This window comes from Notechis scutatus, chromosome 1 (genome assembly GCF_049901735.1).
Source record: "Notechis scutatus isolate UNSWTSFEM ecotype Mainland chromosome 1, rNotScu1.2, whole genome shotgun sequence".
Classification (NCBI taxonomy): Eukaryota; Metazoa; Chordata; class Lepidosauria; order Squamata; family Elapidae; genus Notechis; species Notechis scutatus.
The window spans coordinates 335,847,436-335,870,373 of NC_142009.1; the positions used below are offsets into that span (position 1 = coordinate 335,847,436).

The window sequence follows — 22,938 nt, forward strand, 5'->3', positions numbered from 1 at the left end:
AGAACATTTCTCTGTTGTTCTTTTTTGGAAAAGAAACAATTTCCTCATCTCTTTTGAAACACTGCCTAAAACAAGGAGGGGAAAAAAAACACACACCTAGGTCTCAGGTTGCTCCCATTTCCACATGACGCTCAAAAAAGCGTCTCAAGAAGAAATGGAAAAAGTGCAGAGAAGATCAAAGGCCTGGAAACAACAACATACGAAGAACGGTTGCAGGATTTGGGTTTGGCTAGTCTAAAGAAAAGGACTGAGGGGGACTGGATAGCAATATTCTAGTATTTGAGGGGCTGCCACAAATAGGAGGGGATCAAATCATTCTCCAAAACACCACAAGGCAGGACAGGAAACAATGGATGGTACATATTAAGAGATCAAAAAATGGGACTGGATAAAAGGAAAGATATTTTTGAAGAGAAGATAGGGGCTTGGGCAGATCCTCCAGAGTATGGCAGTAAAAGATAGTAGAGATGGAAGAAATATTTGGGTTAAATATAGAGTGGTACTAATACCACCCTATAAAGCTTTAGTAAGACCACACCTAGAGTACCGCATCCAGTTTGGGTCACCACATTATAAAAAAGATGTTGAGACTCTAGAAAATGTGCAGAGAAGAGCAACCAGGATGATTAGGAGACTGGAGACTAAAACATACGAAGAAAGGTTGCAGGAACTGGGCCTGGCTAGTCTAGGGAAGAGAAGGACCAGGGGAGACATGATAGCAGCCTTCCAATATTTGAGGAGGGGCTGCCACAGAGAGGAGGAAGGGGTCAAGCTATTTTCTAAAGCCCCTGAAGGCCAGACAAGGAATAATGGATGGAAATTGAACAAGAAGAGAGTCAACCTGGTAATAAGGAGAAACTTTCTGACAGTGAGAACATTCAACCAATGGTGTGCTGTCCCCGCCAATCTATGGGATCGGATAGTTACTTAGGAATTATGAGCTGTCCCCTTAAGGGAATGCATCATGGTAAATGTAGTTAAAGGTCTCCTGGGAAATGTAGTTCATGTCACGTGGCCACATCGGTAATCCCGATTGGTCACTAATTTAACCCTCCGTGGGTTGGGGGAGTTTTCCTCACTTTTGCCTGAACTCCCTAACTGAGAAAATACCATTAGAGGAAGAAATTATTAAGAAAATATTGGAATGTGCTGAAATGAGTAGATTGACATTTGAAATTAGAGAACAAGAAGATAAACAATTTTATGAAGTTTGGGATCTTTTTTATCAATGGTTAGATAATACAATATAATAATAGAATAGTTAGAAATTTAGGAAATAACGAATATACATTTTTTCTTGGTCTTGATAACACTTTTAGAATATTTTATTAAGATAGACTTGGTATGATTTTATGATTTGTTATAAAATAAAGTAACTAAATTACAGTTATCTCGCTTAAGTATGAATTAGTAAAATTATAGTCAAATGATTGTTTAATAATGATATTAGGATATATAATTGTTGATTGATAATATGAGTTATTATGTAACATAATTATTATGATGACTATGAAATGGATGCACAAAAAGGAGTGGTAAACCAACCGATACACTGTCTGTAAATATATGAAGAATGATGATGTTTTTTATGTTATGTTTTATGTTTTTTGTGTTTTTGTTTGTCGTTAAAATCAATAAAAACTTTTATTAAAAAAAAAAAGAAGAAGTGGCATCCACTTGGGGGCACATCAGGAGAAGAAATAACCATTGCATAACACAGGAAAGAAGATAAAACTCTACATTTCATCACATGGCACAAACAAGAGTTCAACTTTTTGCAAGAGTGAAATTGCCCAATACCAGACCTTTTGAGTTTGGGGGGGCATTTTTCTTGGCTTTCAGTGGTCTTGATTGACAACTTGGGTGGTGGTGGTGTTGATGATAGGTTTTGTCTGGGATGTGCAGGCGTGCAAAATGACAGGACCATCTAACACATCATTGGTACTTTATTATGAAAGAGTGTTTCTCAACTTGGGCGCTTGAAACATGGGTGGACTTCAAATCCCAGAAGGCCCCACGGCAGCTGTGGGAAGTTGACAGCTGTCCATTGCTGACTGAGGAATTGTGGGAATTGAAGTCCATGCATTTTGGCTGGGGAATTCTGGGAGTTGAAGTTTACGCATGCTGGCTTGGGAATTCTGGGAGTTGAAGTTTACCCATGCTGGCTTGGGAATTCTGGGAGTTGAAGTTTACCCATGCTGGCTAGGGAATTCTGGGAGTTGAAGTTTCATGGTGGCTGGGGGATTCTGGGAACTGAAGTCCAATCATCTGAAAACATGCCGGCTTGATAATTCTAGGAATTGGGGCATTCTGGTAGCTGAAGCCCAATCCTCTTAAAGCACAGCAGCTGAGCAGGTTGGAGAAAGATCCATCTGGAAGGTTTAGCAGGGACAAAGTTGGGATCTCTTCAGCGAAGTTGCCCCTTTCCCCTTCAAACTTTTGGGGAAAGCGCAGACCACGTCTTCCTTGGAGAACAAATCCACGTTGCCTTCTTGGGCCCAGTTGAAGAGAGCCTGCAGGCGGCAGTCACATGCCCATGGGTTGCCGGAGAGATCGAGAGTGAACTCGGAAGACACGTTGACCAAGGGAGCCTCCAGGGAGGTGATCTCATTGGCGGAGAGATCCAGCCACTCCAGGTTCTTCAAGGACTGAAAGAGCCCCGGTGGAACGTGGGTCAGGCTGTTGTTTCTCAGGGAGAGGATCCACAGCATGGGAGTCCCACGGAAGGTGCCGGGGGCGATAGAGGCGACTGGGTTGTTTTTCAGAGTTAAAACCGTTAGAAACGTGAGGCCTCGGAACATCTCCGGAGAGAGGCAACGGAGGAGGTTGGAGGAAAGGTCCAGGGACATCAACAGGGTCAGTTTACGGAAGCAATCGGGCGGGATCTCCTTCAGCTGATTGTGATCAAGGCGCAGGATCTTGAGTTCCTCCAGGGTTTCGAACCAGGATGGGCGCAGCTCAGTCAGCTGGTTTGAACCGAGGGATAAGTAGGCCAGGCTACCGACGGGCGCGAAGAGATCTGCAGGTAGATCTTCCAGGAGATTTCCAGAGAGGTCCAGGGAGTGCAGTGCTGGGAGGTTACGGAAGAGGCCGCTTGGAAGGGTCTTCAGCTGGTTGCCGAGCAGATAAAGCCCCTGGAGCTCTGGGAGACCCTGCAGGGCCTCCGCACCCAGGTTGGAGATCTGGGTGGACTGAACGGTGATTGTCTTGGTTTCACTGGGGAAGCTGGAGGGAAATTCGCGGAGCGACGAAGAGTTGCAGACAAAACTAGAGTTGCTTTCTGGACCCGGATATTGGGGCAGGCAGGGAGGAACCTGCTGGGTGTAGCTGTTCAGCGACATCACAAGGCAGGCGATCAGAAGAGGTGGAGCTGGAGGCCTCATCCTATGGAGAAGCCGGGAGAGAAAAAGAGAGGTGGCAACATCTTAAGTTTCCCTTCTGTTCTGACCTAGGCTTCACCAAAACCACGAAGCAGACTCCTCGTCCCGACAAAACCCCTTTTTAATAAGCTAATGGGAATTCCTCTCATTCACTTTCCAGAAAAGTCCCAGAAAACAGTCTTTCAAGAGTGATTTACAACTACAGACCTTTATCAGGCTTGGAGAGTTGCCAGGCCGATAGCTTCCAAATGCCACTCTGTAGAAGACAATACTTGGCAAGGAGTCACGAACGAATCTTCACCCTAATTGAATGAACTAATGGTCTCCTGCAAACCCCACTCCCCTTTCGCTCCTCTTTATTCCCTATGGGAGGGCCAATTCACCATTCCCCTGTGCCTTTACTCCCGAGTCGACCCTTGTTCCTTAACTGTTCCCTTCTTCTGGCAGCTCTGTGCATGTGCACATTGGGAACAGGCTCCAGCTGTTCTTCTGCCCCACTGATCTCCTACTCCAAAGGCAGCTGATAACTTTCTGACGGCCCTGGCCCCCATCTCTGCCTCTGACACAGAGCCCTCATCAGAGCCTTCCCCGACCCCAGGACTGGCCCAGGTTCCTCCCCAACCTCCTCACTGTCTACCACCAGCTCTGCTGGCTGCTGCAGGGCCACAACACTTTTCTCACATGTCCCAGGCAGGAACCCTCTCCCCTCCTCTGTTTCTGCCTTCCATTCCCAGATGTGGAATGGATTTTTCTTCTGTTCAATTCCACCGTCATCAACCTATTGCTCAATTGGGGTTGAGAGCTCTCCAGAAATACCTGCAGTGCCTCCCGGCTGTGTTATTTCCAAATTTGATAAGGGGCTTGGAATAGAAGGTGGTCAGACTGGGCTGAGGCTGTCGACTGGAAGTGCTATTCAACTATTTTCTTTCTCTTTCTCCTTCCTTCCCTTCTTCTCTTTTTTCCTTCCTTCCTTCCTTCCTTCCTTCCTTCCTTCCTTCCTTCCTTCCTTCCTTCCTTCCTTCCTTCCTGCCTCACTCCTTTCCTTTCCCTTGACCTCCCTCTGTTTCTTTTCTTTCTTTCCTTCCTCTCTCCCTTCCTTTCCCTTGCTCTCCCTCTGTTTCTTCTTCTTTCTTTCCTTCCTCTCTCCCTTCCTTTCCCTTGCTCTCCCTCTGTTTCCTCTTCTTTCCTTCTTTCCTCTCTCCCTTCCTTTCCCTTGCTCTCCCTCTGTTTCTTCTTCTTTCCTTCCTTCCTCTCTCCCTTCCTTTCCCTTGACCTCCCTCTGTTTCTTCTTCTTTCTCTCCTTCCTCTCTCCCTTCCTTTCCCTTGCTCTTTTTTCATTCCTTTCTCCCTTTCTTTCTCCCCACTCCCTCCTACCCTTACCTCCATACTTCTACTTTTCCTTCCTTCCTTCCTTCCTTCCTTCCTTCCTTCCTTCCTTCCTTCCTTCCTTCCTTCCTTCCTTCCTTCCTTCCTTCCTTCCTTCCTTTCTTCCCACCTTGCCTTCCTCTTCCTTGCCTCCTCCATTTTTAAACCCCCAAGAACTCCCCACCCTGTAAGGCCCGCTAGCCATGATTCCTAGTTTGCCTCTTCTTGCCATTTCTTTCTTCCAAAATGTAAAAATTATTTAGGGTCCAACATTTCTGTTCCTCGGTAAGAAAATCTTAAGGACTAGAAATCTGGAAAAAGGGGAATCAAACTGATGTGACCTTTTGCAGCTTCCATGACTTTGATTACCACACCTTCCTTCCTTCCTTCCTTCCTTCCTTCCTTCCTTACTTACTTACTTACTTACTTTTTTTTTCTTTCTCCATCTTCCTCCCTTCCCTCCCTTCCTCCCTCTCTACCTTTCTTTCTTTCTTTCTTTCTTTCTGTCTGTCTGTCTGTCTGTCTGTCTGTCTCTTTCTTTTTTTCTCCATCTCCCTCCCTTCCTCCCCCTCTTTCTTTCTTTCTTTCTTTCTTTCTTTCTTTCTTTTTCTTTCTTTCTTTCTTTCTTTCTTTCTTTCTTTCCATCTCTTTCTTTTTCCTTTTTCTCCATCTCCCTCCTTCCTCCCTCTCTCCCTTTCTTCCTTCCTTCCCTCCCTCCCTCTCTCCTTTCTTTCCTTCTGTCCTTTCTTTTTCCTTCTTTATCCATCTTTCTCCCTTCCTCCCTCTATCCCTTTCTTTTCTTCCTTCCTTCTGTCTCTTTCTTTTTCCTTCTTTATCCATCTTTCTCCCTCCCTCCCTCTATCCCTTTCTTTCCTTCCTTCCTTCTGTCTCTTTCTTTTCCTTCTTTCTCCATCTTCCTCTCTTCCCTCCTATTCTCCCTCCCTCTCTCCCTTTCTTTCTTTCTTTCTTTCTTTCTTTCTTTCTTTCTTTCTTTCTTTCTTCTTTCTTTCTTTCTTTCTTTCTTTCTTTCTTTCTTTCTTTCTTTCTTTCTTTTCTTTCTTTCTCCATCTTCCTCCCTTCCCTCCTTCCCTTCCTCTCTCCCTCCCTCTCTCCCTTTCTTTCTTTCTTTCTTTCTTTCTTTTCTTTCTTTCTTTCTTTCTTTCTTTCTTTCTTTCTTTCTTTCTTTCTTTCTTCTTTTTCTTTTTCTTTTTCTTTTCTTTCTTTCTCCATCTTCCTTCCTTCCTTCCTTCCTTCCTTCCTTCCTTCCTTCCTTCCTTCCTTCCTTCCTTCCTTCCTTCCTTCCTTCCTTCCTTCCTTCCACTCAGTTTGTGCAAGTAAGCAAAAGAGTGTGCACTTACCTGTAGCTTTCTCCAAACGGAATGTCTGCCAGCCTCCCTCTTTCTCAAATGCTGGGAACATCAGGAACTCTCCTATATACCTGCACTGGGGGTGGGGTGGGGGGTGAATTTGCTGTCCTCAAGCATTAGTAAAAATTTCCCTCGTCCTCATTGCATCATGGGGAGAACAAACAAACAAAAAAAGATTCAGTGCATAACTGAACCTCTGTTCAAGAGCAAAGACAAATGTTGACACTCCCCCTTTACCTGAAGTGTTTTTTTTTTGGCAAAAAGAACATTTCTCTTTTGTTTTTTTTGGAAAAGAAACAATTTCCTCATCTCTTTTGAAACACTGCCTAAAACAAGGAGGGGGAAAAAAACACACACCTAGGTCTCAGGTTGCTCCCATTTCCACATGACGCTCAAAAAAGCATCTCAAGAAGAAATGGGAAAAGTGCAGAGAAGATCAAAGGCCTGGAAACAACAACATACGAAGAATGGTTGCAGGATTTGGGTTTGGCTAGTCTAAAGAAAAGGACTGAGGGGGACTGGATAGCAATATTCTAGTATTTGAGGGGCTGCCACAAATAGGAGGGGATCAAATCATTCTCCAAAACACCAGAAGGCAGGACAAGAAACAATGGATGGTACATATTAAGAGATCAAAAAATGGGACTGGATAAAAGGAAAGATATTTTTGAAGAGAAGATAGGGGCTTGGGCAGATCCTCCAGAGTGTGGCAGTAAAAGGTAGTAGAGATGGAAGAAATATTTGGGTTAAATATAGAGTGGTACTAATACCACTCTATAAAGCCTTAGTAAGACCACACCTAGAGTACTGCATCCAGTTTTGGTCACCACATTATAAAAAGATGTTGAGACTCTAGAAAAAGTACAGAGAAGAACAACCAGGATGATTAGGGGACTGGAGACTAAAACATACGATGAACGATTGCAGGAACTGGGCCTGGCTAGTCTAGGGAAGAGAAGGACCAGGGGAGACATGATAGCAGCCTTCCAATATTTGAGGAGGGGCTGCCACAGAGAGGAAGGGGGTCAAGCTATTTTCTAAAGCCCCCGAAGGCCAGACAAGGAATAATGGATGGAAATTGAACAAGGAGAGATTTAACCTGGAAATAAGGAGAAACTTTCTGACAGTGAGAACATTCAACCAATGGTGTGCTGTCCCCGCCAATCTATGGGATCGGATAGTTACTTAGGAATTATGAGCTGTCCCCTTAAGGGAACGCATCATGGTAAATGTAGTTAAAGGTATCCTGGGAAATGTAGTTCATGTCACGTGGCCACATCGGTAATCCCGATTGGTCACCAATTTAACCCTCTATGGGTTGGGGGAGTTTTCCTCACTTTTGCCTGAACTCCCTAACTCATGGCAGCTGCTTTCTATCGCTATGAGATGGGTCAGGAGATAACCATCTTTTACTATGAACAAGAACTTCACCACAAATGTGAGTTATGAGGATACCTGATGAACCAATAAGTGTACTTTGTTATGGATGTCTCATTGAGTTTATCTATCTGCATCTGCACAGCTTAAAAATCCACTACTGTGCAGAATACAGAAAAAAATGGAACAGCTTGTCCTCGGAAGTTGTGGGAGTGCCATCACTTGAGACCTTCAAGAAGAGATTGGACTGCCATTTGTCAGAAATGGTGTAGGGTCTCCCGCTTGGGTGGAGGGGGGGTTGGACTAGATGACCTATAATGTCCCTTCCAATTCTGATGATCTGTTATCTGTAAAATAGGAAAGATGAAGACAGAGACAAAGACCCAAGGGAGGAGTTTGGGAGGCAAGTCAAAAAAAAATGAATAAGAATTGAAGTACTAAAGCGATCAAGAGATGATGTTTAGAAAGGGAATGATGTTAAATGTAAGATCGGCTGTATGGTAGACAGGGCGGTGATCGTGGTGACAGGGTTTGGACGAGTGAACCCAAACGAATCTGAGACTTCAGTCCTCCTCAAAGACCTGGTTTATTGGGTACACCATTTAAGTTCATTTCGATGAACTTAAAACCAGCTCTACTTATTTCCCACGGTTTCAGTATAATGAAATGTTAGACATCCCTCCTCCCATTAGTGTCACAGTCACATTGTCCTATTAGGTGTCCTTGCATCTCCTTGGGAACTAGATCCAGTCTCTGGTAACCACTTGTTGGGATGACTGTCAAGCTTCCAATTTATATGCTCATAGCTGGCAGAACTCTGAGACAAGCAAGTTCCTCAAAGAACAAGTTTATTGGAGATAAATTGGCACAGGCTGATAAAAACCGACTCTAAAGGTTCTTGTTAGGAATGTGAGTCACCTAACAGCTATTTGGGATGGAAATATATAAACCAGGATAGAAATTTTAATACTGTCTCTTTAAGAGCATGCTAAAAACTGCAATTGGGTGTGGTTACTCAAACGGCCATAAGATGGAGCCAAAAACCTGGGTTGTTTTAGTCTTAGTCTCAGAAGAGAGTGTGAGTGTATCTCTGTTTCCTTCTGTTGGAAAGTATTGCCGTTGCTCCATTTCTTCTAATTGACTGATATTTCTGGATTTAATATAACTCTGATACTGAACTGTTTTTGACACTGGACTTTGATATTTGGATTATGCCTAAATTGAAAACTGACTGATTTACTTGTGAATGACTTTGGATTGCTTATTTTGGACTTTGCTTAACGTTTCTGGAAGTAAAAACCTATATTTACTGTACAGTGTATCTGTGTGCTCTGTGTGTATTATTCCAACACTACTCTCTATACGTCTCCCTGTATGCGCTCATTCTCCTAACGGGGAATTACCTCAACAGTTCCCATGGTTTTCACCTAATTAAAAGCAAAAGTTTTCTCCCCTTTCCCAAACACGGTCCAATCAAGGTGCTGTTTGGTTGCTTGGAAACGTCTCTCCTCCTCTCTCTAGCCACCTGTGGGACTGTCCTTGGTTCTCAGGGGAAACTATTTTGTTTTGGCTACAAAAACCCAACTACCTCTATTCCCCTCTCCCTATCCCTCAGTACCATTGTGGCAACACTGAAGCCTCCAAGATGGCCTCAGTCAGGCCAGCTTCAGAGTTGACGATGACCTTGGTTCTCACGAGATAGCAGTCTGCTTTGACTAGGCTACATTCCATTCCTCTTCCCCCCACTCCCCAAACTGTGTGGTACTTGGGAAACAGAAAATGGCTGCAGCAGGCTTGATCCATTTTAAAGTTGACACCTGGTTTTACTTGACCAGAATTGTATTCGGTCAAACCCAACTTCTGTGGGATGCTATCCCCTTGGGTGGAGCTCTTGTATATTGTGCAGAAGATTCATTTACAAAAGTTGTGAGGCACTTACGGGAGTATGATGGTGAGGCTCTGGCTCAAGCAAGGGTTTGGCCCAACCCAAAACTTCCTTTATTACCTGTGCTGAAACAGGCAGAGTCCAAGGCAGCACCCTCCAGACAAATGGTGTTGGTGCTGACTGGGTGAGATTGCCCAGACAAGATCTACTGTGTTACTCTGAAAATAAGATCGGGTCTTATGGATTTTTGCTCCAAAAGACACATTAGGGCTTATTTTCTGGCTAGGTCTTCTTTTGGGGAAAATACGATACCAAATGCACGTGTCTAGCATGTATCTTAACTGGGACTTATATTATGAGCATCCTGAAAAATCATGCTAGGGCTTATTTTCTGGTTGGGTCTTATTTTTGGGGAAACACGAGTATCATCCAGATTAGACTTGGCGTCCCTGTGTGGTTGCCAAATTACTAAAAGAAAATTCGGGGTCATTCCACGCAGGGTTTCAAGGAGCACAGGACAACTGTTTGAGGCGGAAATAAGGTTTATTCAACAGCAAAGCCGAGAAGTACATTGGCTCAGTGGCTTAATGATGCTGGAGTTGGTCTCTGCTTCAGTGGTTCAAGCCCTAGCACTGCGTAGCAGGATGAGCTCCCGAACTTGCCTCAGCTTCTGCCCACCTAGCAGCTCAAAAGCATATAAACCGCCGATAGACAAATAGGTTTACCACTCGGATGGGGATATGAGTTGGTGCTTTGTGCGGGCAGTCAGATTTCTGCCGGCTTTGAACCTTCCCGTTTGCGATGCCCATTTGCGAGGTGGTTATGGGGGCGGGGGAGGGGAAAGGACTTGGCTAATGCTGCAGGAAAAGCTGCTTGTCTTTCTTTCTGTTGCAAAGTTCGCTCGCTCTCCTGTGGTGCACCTTGGGAGGTGTGTGAGCATGTACCATAACAGAGCTAGTAGATTTGCAGGCAAAAGTACTACGCTTCAAGTAGCATTGCACACTCCTGGCTAATGTAACAGCACCCTACACTAATAATAATAGTAACAGCAAAACAGTCAGCTCTGAGAGGCACTAGGGGGTGACATGATATCCGTCTTCCAATATTTGAGGGGCTGCCCCAAAGAAGAGGAGGGTCAAGCTATTCTCCAAAGCACCTGAGGGCAGGACAAGAAGCAAATAAGGATGAAAACTAATCAAGGAGAGAAGCTACCTGGAATTAAGGAGAAACTTTCTAACAGGGAACAATTAATCAGTGGAACAGCTTGCCACCAGAAGTTGTGGGTGCTCCATCAGTTTTCAAGAAGAGACTGGACCGCCGCTTGTCTGAAATGGCAGAGGGTCTCCTGCTTGAGCAGGGGGTTGGACTAGAAGACCTCCAAGGTCCCTTGCAGCTCTATTCTGATTCTGATCCACTCATCGGTCACTTTCTTCAGGGCTCTTAATACTTCAAAAAGCCACTAACTGAACGGTTGTAAGTGAAGGACTACCTATATTGTTGGGTTTTTTGAGCATCTCTTCCCGAGCAGCTATTTCTTCCCTAAAATCAGTATTTCGCTATTTTTTTTTCCCCAATCCTGTTCTGGCTCTTCTCCTTTAAATCCAGCTATGTGGACTTCAACTCCCAGAATTCCCCAGGCAGCATGGCCGTTGCTGAGATTTCTGGGAGTTGAAGTCCAATTCAACTGGAAAGGGTCCCCAAACCGGGAAATCTCGCTGTTCGCGAAGCAGGGTGGAAAGAAAAGCATCCATTCCGAAGGTTTAGCAGGGACAAATTTGGGATCGACGAAGTGAGGTTGCCTCTTCGCCTTTGAAATTCTTGGGGAAAGCGCAGACAATTTCCCGCTTGGAAAATAAATGGATCTTGTGCTCCTTGACCCAGGTTAGAAAATTGTCCAGGCGGCAGTCACACGCCCAAGGATTTCCTGCAAGATCCAGGCTGAGATTGGCAGACAGGATGCCGGCCGGAGGATCCAGCCTGGTGAGCTCGTTGGCGGAGAGATCCAACAGCACCAGTTGGTCCAACAGCTGAAATTCCCCAATGGTGATGTCGGTCAGGCTGCAGTTCCTCAGGGAGATCACGCTCAGCTTGGGTCCCCAATGGAAGGATATCGGGGCAACGCATCGGATTGGGTTGTTTTCCAGGATCAACCTCTCCAAATTTTCTAGGCCGCTGAACATGTCTGGAGAGAGACGACGGAGGCGATTGGAGGAGAGATCTAGAAAGGTCAACTTCTTCAGCTTGGAGAAACAGGAAACGGGGACCTCCTTCAGCTGGTTTTGGTCAAGGCTCAGGATCTTAAGTTCCTTCAGGGTTTCGAACCAGGACGCCCGCAGCTCAGCCAGTCGGTTTCCACTGAGGGATAAAAGCGTCAGGTTCGTCGCATTGGTGAAGATCTCTGGGGGTAGATCTTCCAGGAGATTGGTGGACAGATCCAGGGTGTGCAGTTCTGGGAGGTTACGGAAGAGGCCACTGGGAAGGGTCTCCAGCCTGTTGTTGGAGAGGTGAAGTTCCTGGAGGTTTGGGAGATCTTGGAGGGCTTCCACGCCAAGGCTGGAGACCTGGGTGAACTCAACGGAGATCATTTTGGTTCGTACAGGGAAGCCGGCGGGAAATTCATGGAGAGATGGGGAGTTGCAGACAAACTCAGTGATATTTTCTGGAGCAGGGTGGGGCGGGCAATAAGGAACCTGCTGGGTGTAGCTGTTGAAGGACATCACAAGGCAGATGATCAGAAGAGGTGGAACCGAAGACTTCATCCTGTGGAGAAGCGGGGAGAGTGTCAACTTAAAAAAAAATACTCCTTTGGTCATTTTAGTTGCCATCAGAAATGGAGTGGGGGAAAGCAGTGCATTCCTCAAATGCCTTAGATAATCGCCTTGGGAGCTTTTTTATTTTTTATTTTTTAAACTATTACCATCTGGCAGACGGTGCCGGATAATAAAAACAAGAACAAATAGGCTGAAAAACAGCTTCTATCCCAGGGCAGCAGCTCTGCTGAATTCTACTGTATATAGTGCACTATTAATGCAATCTCAGGAGTTTTCAATTCCATTGTATAGTATGGGAAGGATGTGGTGTTTGGGTTTATTTCCATGGTCATAATGTACATGGAAGATGATATTTAATTTCGTTGTACGAGGTGCAATTGACAATAAACTAAACCTAACCTAACCTAACCTAACCTAACCTAACCCTAACGTAACGTAACGTAACATAGCTTGGCTTGGCTTGGCTTGGCTTGGCTTGACTTGACTAGACTTGACTAGACTTGACTTTTGACTTGACTTGACTTGACGACTTGACTTGACTTAACTTAACTTAACTTAACTTAACTTAACTTAACTTAACTTAATTTAATTTAATTTAATTTAATTTAATTTAATAAGGGCCAGTTTTCTCTCTCTCATGGGCTGTGAAAATGCAGCTGAGAGAGAGAGAGAGAGAGAGAGAGAGAGAGAGAGAAGAGAGAGAGAAGTGCCTCACCCTACCCATCAGTTTGGGTGAGGAAACTTGGAGTCCAAAGCAGGAACTTGGATGGAGAAAATACCTCGGAAGGGACAAGGCTGTACTTCTGTGGGGCGTAAAGGGAGGGGTGACTTTTCAATCGTGCAAGTCTCTCTTATTGTAACTGTGAGATAAAGGCGGGGTGTCCTCAGTCTTGCTTTCCTGGTCTGGACTGCCTTGGAGGGCTTTCCTCCTTGCCACTTTCCTCCAAGCCCCTCTCTCCCCCTCCTCTCCTTCTGCCTCCCTCTTCCAGGTGCAGAACTGAGATTTCTTTCTGTTCTGTTTCGCCCTTGTCCACCTCTTGCTCAATCCAGTGAAAAGCTCTCCTAAAATAGCTGCTTCCCCTCCTGACTTTAAGGTTATCTGCAAACTTGATAAAGGGAAGAAGGAGGTCAGGGTAGGTTGTGGCTGGGGAAGTTTTAACTAACTCCCCCCCTTCCATTTCTTCTTCATTTCTTTCTTTCTCCATTTCTTTCTTTCTCCATTTCTTTCTTTCTTTTTTCTTTTCTTTCTCTCCCTGTCTCTCTGACTCTCTTTTTCTTTCTTCCTTTTTTTCTTTCTCTTTCTTTCTTTCCTTTTTTCCTCCCTCCCTCCTTCCCTTCCCACCCTTGTTTTCTCTCTCTTTCTCTCTCTCCTAAAGATCTTTTTCCAAATGGAAACTGGACTTTCTTGCTTTTTTTTATCTTGGAAAACATTTTCCTTCTCACCCAAGAAGTTTCTTCAGAATGGAACCGAAGAAGCTTCTTAGATGAGAAGCAAAATGTTCTTAAAGAAACAAAATTCAAGGAACTCCAGCTGCCTTTAAAAAAAAAAAAAAGCACCTTTGGGACAGCTATGACCTGGATGACAGAGAATCTCCATAGACTGATTCTCTTTCTTTCTTTCTTTCTTTCTTTCTTTCTTTCTTTCTTTCTTTCTTTCTTTCTTTCTTTCTTTCTTTCTTTCTTTCTTTCTTTCTTTCTTTCTTTCTTTCTTTCTTCCTTCCTTCCTTCCTTCCTTTCTTTCTTTCTTTCTTTCTTTCTTTCTTTCTTTCTTTCTTTCTTTCTTTTCTTTCTCCCTTTCTCCCTCCCTCCATCTTTTCTTCCTTCTTTCCTTCCTTCTCCCTTCCCTTCCCCTCCCTTCCTTCCTTCCTTCCTTCTTTCTTTCTCCCTCTCCTCCTTTCTTTCTTTTTCCCCTCCCTCTTTTCTTTCCTTCTTTCCTTCCTTCTCTCCCTCCCTGCTTTCTTTCTTTCTCCCTTTCTTTCTCCCTCCCCCTCTCTTTTCCTTCCTTCTCCCTTTCCTTCCCCTTCCCCTTCTCCCTCCTCCCTTCCTCCCTTTTATTTCTTTCTCTGATTCTTCATTAGAGAACCTTAAAGACTAGAAATTTCGCAGAAGCAGACTGAAAACTGCCTTTGGCAGACAGGATCCCACCCCCCTTGCTATGATTCGCACCCTCCCCTTTGCCATTTTCCAAATGAACCAACACTCAGATTGTGCAAAACACACACACACACACACACACACACACACACACACACACAAATCCAACCCTAAGTGTACCACGGCCTCTGCACTTACCTGGAACTCTGTCCAAACCTCAACCCTGCCAGCCTTTTGGACGCTGTGTTCAGCAGGAAATCTCTTATCCTATATACCAAAAGCAGGAAGGTTCTGCTCTCAAAAACCTTCCCGGAAACAATACCCAAAAAAATTTCCCCTGCCTTGATTGCATCATGTTGAGAAACAAAATTGGCTAAACATGGTTCAAAGGCCACCCAGATGTTGAAAATCAAGGCTGGGGCTTTAGTCAGGTTTCCACATCTCCCTTGAAAGAAAAAAGAAAAAAAAAGCATCTAGAATAGAGTAGAAGAACAGAGTTGGAAGGGACCTTGGAGGTCTTCTAGTCCAACCCCCTGCTTAGGCAGGGAATTCATTGAAGAGATGCATAGCTTCTCATTCCTGCCCCCCCAAAAAAAGATCCATGAGTGGGTTTCATTTCCAGTATTTTCAGGAAAACAGGAAGTGACGAAACGGGGCTAGTTTTTGGCCTGCGGAAGCCTGCAGAAGCCTTCCTGAAGCCTTTGGGAGGCAGAAAAAGGCCTCAAACCTGCTGAAAATCAGCCGTGAGGCGCAGTGCAGGTAAGGTGGTGGATAGGTGGGTGGGGACTGTATGCGCATGCGTAGGGGCCATGGGGTGTGTGTGCGCATTGCCTTCTGGGTGCTGACACACAAGCACCAGCGTGCAAGCGCGCACGCAATTTTTTTTCCACAGGAGCCCAAAAAGGTTAGCCACCACCCCTGTAGGCTGTACTGAGTTCCAGGTTTGATTGAGCCTTGCTGGATGATGATGTAATGAAAAGGGCTTTGGGCAATTCCTATTCTAGCTCTACCCGGAGATCTTTGTTATGTAAAATACTCTGGACCAGGCCTTCATGGCCCACCCATTAACAAAGGTGGGGTTGAGCTTCTGCTTCTGAGGTGAATTTCTGCTTCTGGATTTCTACTCTTTTTAGGGGAAATATTCTGCCTTTTTAAATATTTCCTAGGCTATTTCATTTTTTTCTAGGAGAGGGGTGGGTGCTAACTTCCTACACTATCACGTGTGTTGAGGTAATTCCCCGTTAGGAGAATGAGCGCATACAGGGAGACGTATAGAGAGTAGAGTTGGAATAATACACACAGAGCACACAGATACACTGTACAGTAAATGTAGGTATTTACTTCCAGAAAGGTTTAAGCAAAGTCCAAAATAAGCAGTCCAAAAGTCATTCACAGGTAAATCAGTCAGTTTTTTCAATCCAGGGATAATCCAAATATCAAAGTCCAGTGTCAAAAACAGTTCAGTATCAGACTTACATTAAATCCAGGAATATCAGTCAATTAGAAGAAATGGAGGAACGGCAATATTTTCCAACAGAAGGAAACAGAGATACACTCAGACACACTCTCTTCTGAGACTAAGACTAAAACAATCCAGGTTTCTGGCTCCATCTTATGGCCCTTTGAAAAACCACACCCAATTGCAGTTTTTGCAATCTCTTAAAGACATAGTACCAAAATGTTTATCCTGGTTTATATATTTCTAACCCAAATACCTGTTAGGTGACTTATATTCCTAACAACGTGCAAGTTATACAGATTCAATACAAGAATGAAGACATTCAGGTTACATCAAAAAAGGATTACTTGTATCAACACCCCACCCTTCTCCTTCCACTGAAGAATGGCAGATACACGGATCTGATACACGTGAGACGTACAAACCGAATTATTCAATACTCACAAGACAGGAACAGGTCTGGTTCACCATTCAAAGGTTTATGAAAGAAAATAAGCATTTGCAAACGGGCCTTCAAGTCGCTTCCCAAGTGGAGTTGGGTCCAAGAAGAGCAAGCTTCCATATTCAACCAATACATTTTATACCCCTGCACACAACACGCCATGCCTAAGAAGCCCTCCCCACACACCCCTTATTCTCCATATTCTAAACGACGAGTTTGAGGGTGAGCATGACATTGTTTTCTGTGTTTCGGTGTCTTATCTCGGTTTTGGGCTTCACCTTGGGAGGATATATTCCCTTGTTGCGTAGCCCTTGCAGATCTTCCCGTTCTCCAAGGAGATTGTATCATGTACTTGCAGCCGAACACATTTTAGGTTATAGGGTGGGGGTTTATGCAGAGAAAGAGAAAAAGAGGAAGCTAACAGAAGAGCATCAGAAAGAGCAAAAGGGAATCTTCTATTTATTTTATTTATTTTTTATTTATTTGATTTGCCAATTGTTTACAAGATTATAAGTATAAGTGTATACATAGTTGTGAATACATGAAATGGGTACATATAAGAAAAATAAAAGAAGAATAAGAGAAACAATAGGACAGGGACGGTAGGCATGTTGGTGCGCTTATGCACGCCCCCTACAGACCTCTTAGGAAAGAGGTGAGGTCAATAGTAGACAGTGTAAGGTTAAAGTTTTTGGGGTTTGGGGAAGAAAGCACAGAGTCAGGTAGACTAGTATTCCAGGCATTGACCACTCTGTTGCTGAAGTCGTATTTCCTGCAATCAAGTTTGGTGCGGTTAACCTTGAGTTTGTATCTATTGTGTGCTCTTGTGTTGTTACGGTTGTTATTCTAGTCTAACTATATACATTCCATTATAAAACAGTAACTTATAATTCTGTTTCTCTCAGTCAGAAGGTCTCAAAAAAGGGATTGCATGAGCCTCTGTAGCTTTGATCACTAAATGAAAGGCTGTAAGTCGAGGACTTAACCTGCATTGGAAATGAAATCAAAATAAGTCACTTGGAAATTTCTCCCCTGCTTCATCTGATTTTAAGCCAGAGTCGGCCACCAGGAGGCGCTGTTGCTGAGCCCTCAAAAGAAGCGGCATCCACTAGGGGGCTCATCAGGAGAAATAAGGTTTGCATAACACAGGAAAAAAGATAAAACTCTACATTTCATCACACTGCACAAAGTGAAATTGCCCAATACCAGACCTTTTGAGTTTGGGGGTGCATTTTTCTTGGCTTTCAGTGGTTTTGATTGACAACTGGTGTGTGTGTGATGATAGTTTTTGTCAGGGATGTGCAGGTGTGCAAAATGACAGGACCATCTAACACATCATTGGTACTTTATTATGAAAGAGTGTTTCTCAACTTGGCCGCTTGAAACATGGGTGGACTTCAAATCCCAGAAGGCCCCAGGGCAGCTGTGGGAAGTTGACAGCCGTCCATTGCTGACTGAGGAATTGTGGGAATTGAAGTCCACGCATTTTGGCTAGGGAATTCTGGGAATTGAAGTTTACCCATGCTGGCTTGGGAATTCTGGGAGTTGAAGTTTACTCATGCTGGCTACGGAATTCTGGGAGTTGAAGTTTCATGGTGGCTTGGGGATTCTGGGAACTGAAGTCCAATCATTTGAAAACATGCCGGCCTAGGAATTCTGGGAGTTGAAGTTTCATGGTGGCTGGGGGATTCTGGGAACTGAAGTCCAATCATCTGAAAACATGCCGGCCTAAGAATTCTGGGAGTTGAAGTGTCATGGTGGCTGGGAGATTCTGGGAACTGAAGTCCAATCATCTGAAAGTATGCCGGCTTGATAATTCTAGGAATTGGGGCATTCTGGTAGCTGAAGCCCAATCCTCTTAAAGCACGCCAGCTGAGCAGGTTGGAGAAAGATCCATCTGGAAGGTTTAGCAGGGACAAAGTTGGGATCTCTTCAGCGAAGTTGCCCCTTTCCCCTTCAAACTTTTTGGGAAAGCGCAGACCACGTCTTCCTTGGAGAACAAATCCACGTTGCCTTCCTGGGCCCAGTTGAAGAGAGCCTGCAGGCGGCAGTCACATGCCCATGGGTTGCCGGAGAGATCGAGAGTGAACTCGGAAGACACGTTGACCAAGGGAGCCTCCAGGGAGGTGATCTCATTGGCGGAGAGATCCAGCCGCTCCAGGTTCTTCAAGGACCGAAAGAGCCCAGGTGGAACGTGGGTCAGGCAGTTGTTTCTCAGGGAGAGGATCCACAACGTGGGAGTCCCACGAAAGGTGCCGGGGGCGATAGATGCGACCGGGTTGTTTTTCAGAGTTAAAACCGTTAGAAACGTGAGGCCTCGGAACATCTCCGTAGAAAGGCAACGGAGGAGGTTGGAGGAAAGGTCCAGGGACATCAACAGGGTCAGTTTACGGAAGCAATCGGGCGGGATCTCCTTCAGCTGATTGTGATCAAGGCGCAGGATCTTGAGTTCCTCCAGGGTTTCGAACCAGGATGGGCGCAGCTCAGTCAGCTGGTTTGAACCGAGGGATAAGTAGGCCAGGCTACCGACGGGCGCGAAGATATCTGCAGGTAGATCTTCCAGGAGATTTCCAGAGAGGTCCAGGGAGTGCAGTGCTGGGAGGTTACGGAAGAGGCCGCTTGGAAGGGTCTTCAGCTGGTTGCCGAGCAGATAAAGCCCCTGGAGCTCTGGGAGACCCTGCAGGGCCTCCGCACCCAGGTTGGAGATCTGGGTGGACTGAACGGTGATTGTCTTGGTTTCACTGGGGAAGCCGGAGGGAAATTCGCGGAGTGACGACGAGTTGCAGACAAAACTAGAGTTGCTTTCTGGACCCGGATATTGGGGCAGGCAGGGAGGAACCTGCTGCGTGTAGCTGTTCAGCAACATCACAAGGCAGGCGATCAGAAGAGGTGGAGCTGGAGGCCTCATCCTATGGAGAAGCCGGGAGAGAAAAAGAGAGACGGCAACATCTTAAGTTTCCCTTCTGTTCTGACCTAGGCTTCACCAAAACCACGAAGCAGACTCCTCGTCCCGACAAAACCCCTTTTTAATAAGCTAATGGGAATTCCTCTCATTCACTTTCCAGCAAAGTCCCAGAAAACAGTCTTTCAAGAGTGATTTACAACTACAGACCTTTATCAGGCTTGGAGAGTTGCCAGGCCGATAGCTTCCAAATGCCACTCTGTAGAAGACAATACTTGGCAAGGAGTCACGAACGAATCTTCACCCTAATTGAATGAACTAATTGTCTCCTGCAAACCCAACTCCTCTTTTGCTCCTCTTTATTCCCTATGGGAGGGCCAATTCACCATCCCCCTGTGCCTTTACTCCCGAGTCGACCCTTGTTCCTTAACTGTTCCCTTCTTCTGGCAGCTCTGTGCATACGCACACTGGGAACAGGCTCCAGCTGTTCTTCTGCCCCACTGATCTCCTAATCCAAAGGCAGCTGATAACTGTCTGACGGCCATGGCCCCATCTCTGCCTCCAATGCAGAGCCCTTGTCAGAGCCTTCCCCAGACTCCAGGACTGGCCCAGGTTCCTCCCCAACCTCCTCACTGTCTACCACCAGCTCTGCTGGCTGCTGCAGGGCCACAACACCTTTCTCACATGTCCCAGCCAGGAACCCTCTCCCCCTCCTCTGTTTCTTCCTTCCATTCCCAGATGTGGAATGGAATTTTTCTTCTGTTCAATTCCACCGTCATCAACCTATTGCTCAATTGGGGTTGAGAGCTCTCCAGAAATACCTGCAGTGCCTCCCAGCTGTGTTATGTCCAATTTTGATAAGGGGCTTGGAATAGAAGGTGGTCAGACTGGGCTGAGGCTGTCAACTGGAAGTGTTATTCAACTCTTTTCTTTCTCTTTCTCCTTCCTTCCCTTCTTCTCTTTTTCCTTCCTTCCTTCCTTCCTTCCTTCCTTCCTTCCTTCCTTCCTTCCTTCCTTCCTTCCTTCCTTCCTTCCTTCCTTCCTTCCTTCCTTCCTTCCTTCCTTCCTGCCTCACTCCTTTCCTTTCCCTTGACCTCCCTCTGTTTCTTTTCTTTCTTTCCTTCCTCTCTCCCTTTCTTTCCCTTGCTCTCCCTCTGATTCTTCTTCTTTCCTTCCTTCCTCTCTCCCTTCCTTTCCCTTGACCTCGCTCTGTTTCTTTTCTTTCTTTCCTTCCTCTCTCCCTTGCTCTCCCTCTGTTTCCTCTTCTTTCCTTCCTTCCTCTCTCCCTTCCTTTCCCTTGCTCTCCCTCTGTTTCTTCTTCTTTCCTTCCTTCCTCTCTCCCTTCCTTTCCCTTGACCTCCCTCTGTTTATTCTTCTTTCTCTCCTTCCTCTCTCCCTTCCTTTCCCTTGCTCTTTTTTTCATTCCTTCCTCCCTTTCTTTCTCCCCACTCCCTCCTACCCTTACCTCCATACTTCTGCTTTTCCTTCCTTCCTTCCTTCCTTCCTTCCTTCCTTCCTTCCTTCCTTCCTTCCTTCCTTCCTTCCTTCCTTTCTTCCCACCTTGCCTTCCTCTTCCTTGCCTCCTCCATTTTTAAACCCCCAAGAACTCCCCACCCTGTAAGGCCCGCTAGCCATGATTCCTAGTTTGCCTCTTCTTGCCATTTCTTTCTTCCAAAAGGTAAAAATTATTTAGGGTCCAACATTTCTGTTCCTCAGTAAGAAATTCTTAAGGACTAGAAATCTGGAAAAAGGGGAATCAAACTGATGTGACCTTTTGCAGCTTCCATGACTTTGATTACCACACCTTCCTTCCTTCCTTCCTTCCTTCCTTCCTTCCTTCCTTCCTTCCTTCCTTACTTACTTACTTACTTACTTACTTTTTCTTTCTTTCTCCATCTTCCTCCCTTCCCTCCCTTCCTCCCTCTCTCCCTTTCTTTGTTTCTTTCTTTGTTTCTTTCCTTCCCTCTTTTTCCTTTTTTCTCCATCTCCCTCCCTTCCTCCCTCTCTCTCTCTCTCTCTTTCTTTCTTTCTTTTCTTTTCTTTCTTTCTTTCTTTCTTTCTTTCTTTCTTTCTTTCTTTCTGTCTGTCTGTCTGTCTGTCTGTCTGTCTGTCTGTCTGTCTGTCTCTTTTTCCTTTTTTCTCCATCTCCCTCCCTTCCTCCCCCTCTCTCTTTCTTTCTCTTTCTTTCTTTCTTTCTTTCTTTCTTTCTTTCTTTCTTTCTTTCTTTCTTTCTTTCTTTCTTTCTTTCTTTCTTTCTTTCTTTCTTTCTTCCTTCCTTCCTTCCTTCCTTCCTTCCTTCCTTCCTTCCTTCCTTCCTTCCTTCCTTCCTTCCTTCCACTCAGTTTGTGCAAGTAAGCAAAAGAGTGTGCACTTACCTGTAGCTTTCTCCAAACGGAATGTCTGCCAGCCTCCCTCTTTCTCAAATGCTGGGAACATCAGGAACACTCCTATATACCTGCTCTGGGGGTGGCGGTGGGGGGTAAATTTGCTTTCCTCAAACATTAGTAAAAATTTCCCTCGTCCTCATTGCATCATGGGGACAACAAACAACAACAAAAAAGATTCAGTGCACAACTGAACCTCTGTTCAAGGGCCAAGACCAATGTTGACACTCCCCCTTTACCTGAAGTGGTTTTTTTTTTTTTCAAAAAGAACATTTCTCTGTTGTTCTTTTTTGGAAAAGAAACAATTTCCTCATCTCTTTTGAAACACTGCCTAAAACAAGGAGGAGAACAAAAAACACACACCTAGGTCTCAGGTTGCTCCCATTTCCACATGACCCTCAAAAAAGCGTCTCAAGAAGAAATGGAAAAAGTGCAGAGAAGATCAAAGGCCTGGAAACAACAACATACGAAGAACGGTTGCAGGATTTGGGTTTGGCTAGTCTAAAGAGAAGGACTGAGGGGGACTGGATAGCAATATTCTAGTATTTGAGGGGCTGCCACAAATAGGAGGGGATCAAATCATTCTCCAAAACACCAGAAGGCAGGACAAGAAACAATGGATGGGACATATTAAGAGATCAAAAAATGGGACTGGATAAAAAGAAAGATATTTTTGAAGAGAAGATAGGGGCTTGGGCAGATGCTCCAGAGTACGGCAGTAAAAGATAGTAGAGATGGAAGAAATATTTGGGTTAAATATAGAGTGGTACTAATACCACTCTATAAAGCCTTAGTAAGACCACACCTAGAGTACTGCATCCAGTTTGGGTCACCACATTATAAAAAAGATGTTGAGACTCTAGAAAAAGTACAGAGAAGAGCAACCAGGATGATTAGGCGACTGGAGACTAAAACATACGATGAACGATTGCAGGAACTGGGCCTGGCTAGTCTAGGGAAGTGAAGGACCAGGGGAGACATGATAGCAGTCTTCCAATATTTGAGGAGGGGCTGCCACAGAGAGGAGGAAGGGGTCAAACTATTTTCTAAAGCCCCTGAAAGCCAGACAAGGAATAATGGATGGAAATTGAACAAGAAGAGATTTAACCTGGAAATAAGGAGAAACTTTCTGACAGTGAGAACATTCAACCAATGGTGTGCTGTCCCAGCCAATCTATGGGATCGGATAGTTACTTAGGAATTATGAGCTGTCCCCTTAAGGGAATGCATCATGGTAAATGTAGTTAAAGGTATCCTGGGAAATGTAGTTCACATCACGTGGCCACATCGGTAATCCCGATTGGTCACTAATTTAACCCTCCATGGGTTGGGGGAGTTTTCCTCACTTTTGCCTGAACTCCCTAACTCATGGCAGCTGCTTTCTATCGCTACGAGATGGGTTAGGAGATAACCATCTTTTACTATGAACAAGAACTTCATCACAAATGTGAGTTATGAGGATACCTGATGAACCAATAAATGTACTTTGTTATGGACGTCTCATTGAGTTTA

General features: G+C 45.0%; 3 pseudogenes across 5 annotated transcripts; all 3 read right to left on the minus strand.

Moving 5' to 3' along the window:
• Positions 1 to 1,928: 1,928 nt before the first annotated feature.
• On the minus strand, positions 1,929 to 6,194 carry LOC148133558 (phospholipase A2 inhibitor beta pseudogene; annotated as a pseudogene). Its single transcript, XR_015746782.1, has 2 exons — positions 6,104 to 6,194; positions 1,929 to 3,384 (listed from the first exon to the last, which is right to left on the minus strand). The product of XR_015746782.1 is annotated as a phospholipase A2 inhibitor beta pseudogene (transcript).
• A 3,704-nt stretch (positions 6,195 to 9,898) lies between these two features.
• On the minus strand, positions 9,899 to 21,480 carry LOC148133559 (phospholipase A2 inhibitor beta pseudogene; annotated as a pseudogene). Of its 3 annotated transcripts, none has more exons than XR_015746776.1 (2): positions 21,418 to 21,480; positions 9,899 to 12,134 (listed from the first exon to the last, which is right to left on the minus strand). The product of XR_015746776.1 is annotated as a phospholipase A2 inhibitor beta pseudogene, transcript variant X3 (transcript). The 3 variants fall into 3 exon arrangements; XR_015746773.1 differs by lacking the exon at positions 21,418 to 21,480 and adding an exon at positions 14,438 to 14,569; XR_015746775.1 differs by lacking the exon at positions 21,418 to 21,480 and adding an exon at positions 14,434 to 14,534.
• Positions 15,559 to 21,474, minus strand: LOC148133560 (phospholipase A2 inhibitor beta pseudogene; annotated as a pseudogene). The gene is made up of 2 exons (XR_015746788.1): positions 21,418 to 21,474; positions 15,559 to 19,049 (listed from the first exon to the last, which is right to left on the minus strand). The product of XR_015746788.1 is annotated as a phospholipase A2 inhibitor beta pseudogene (transcript).
• Positions 21,481 to 22,938: the final 1,458 nt, after the last annotated feature.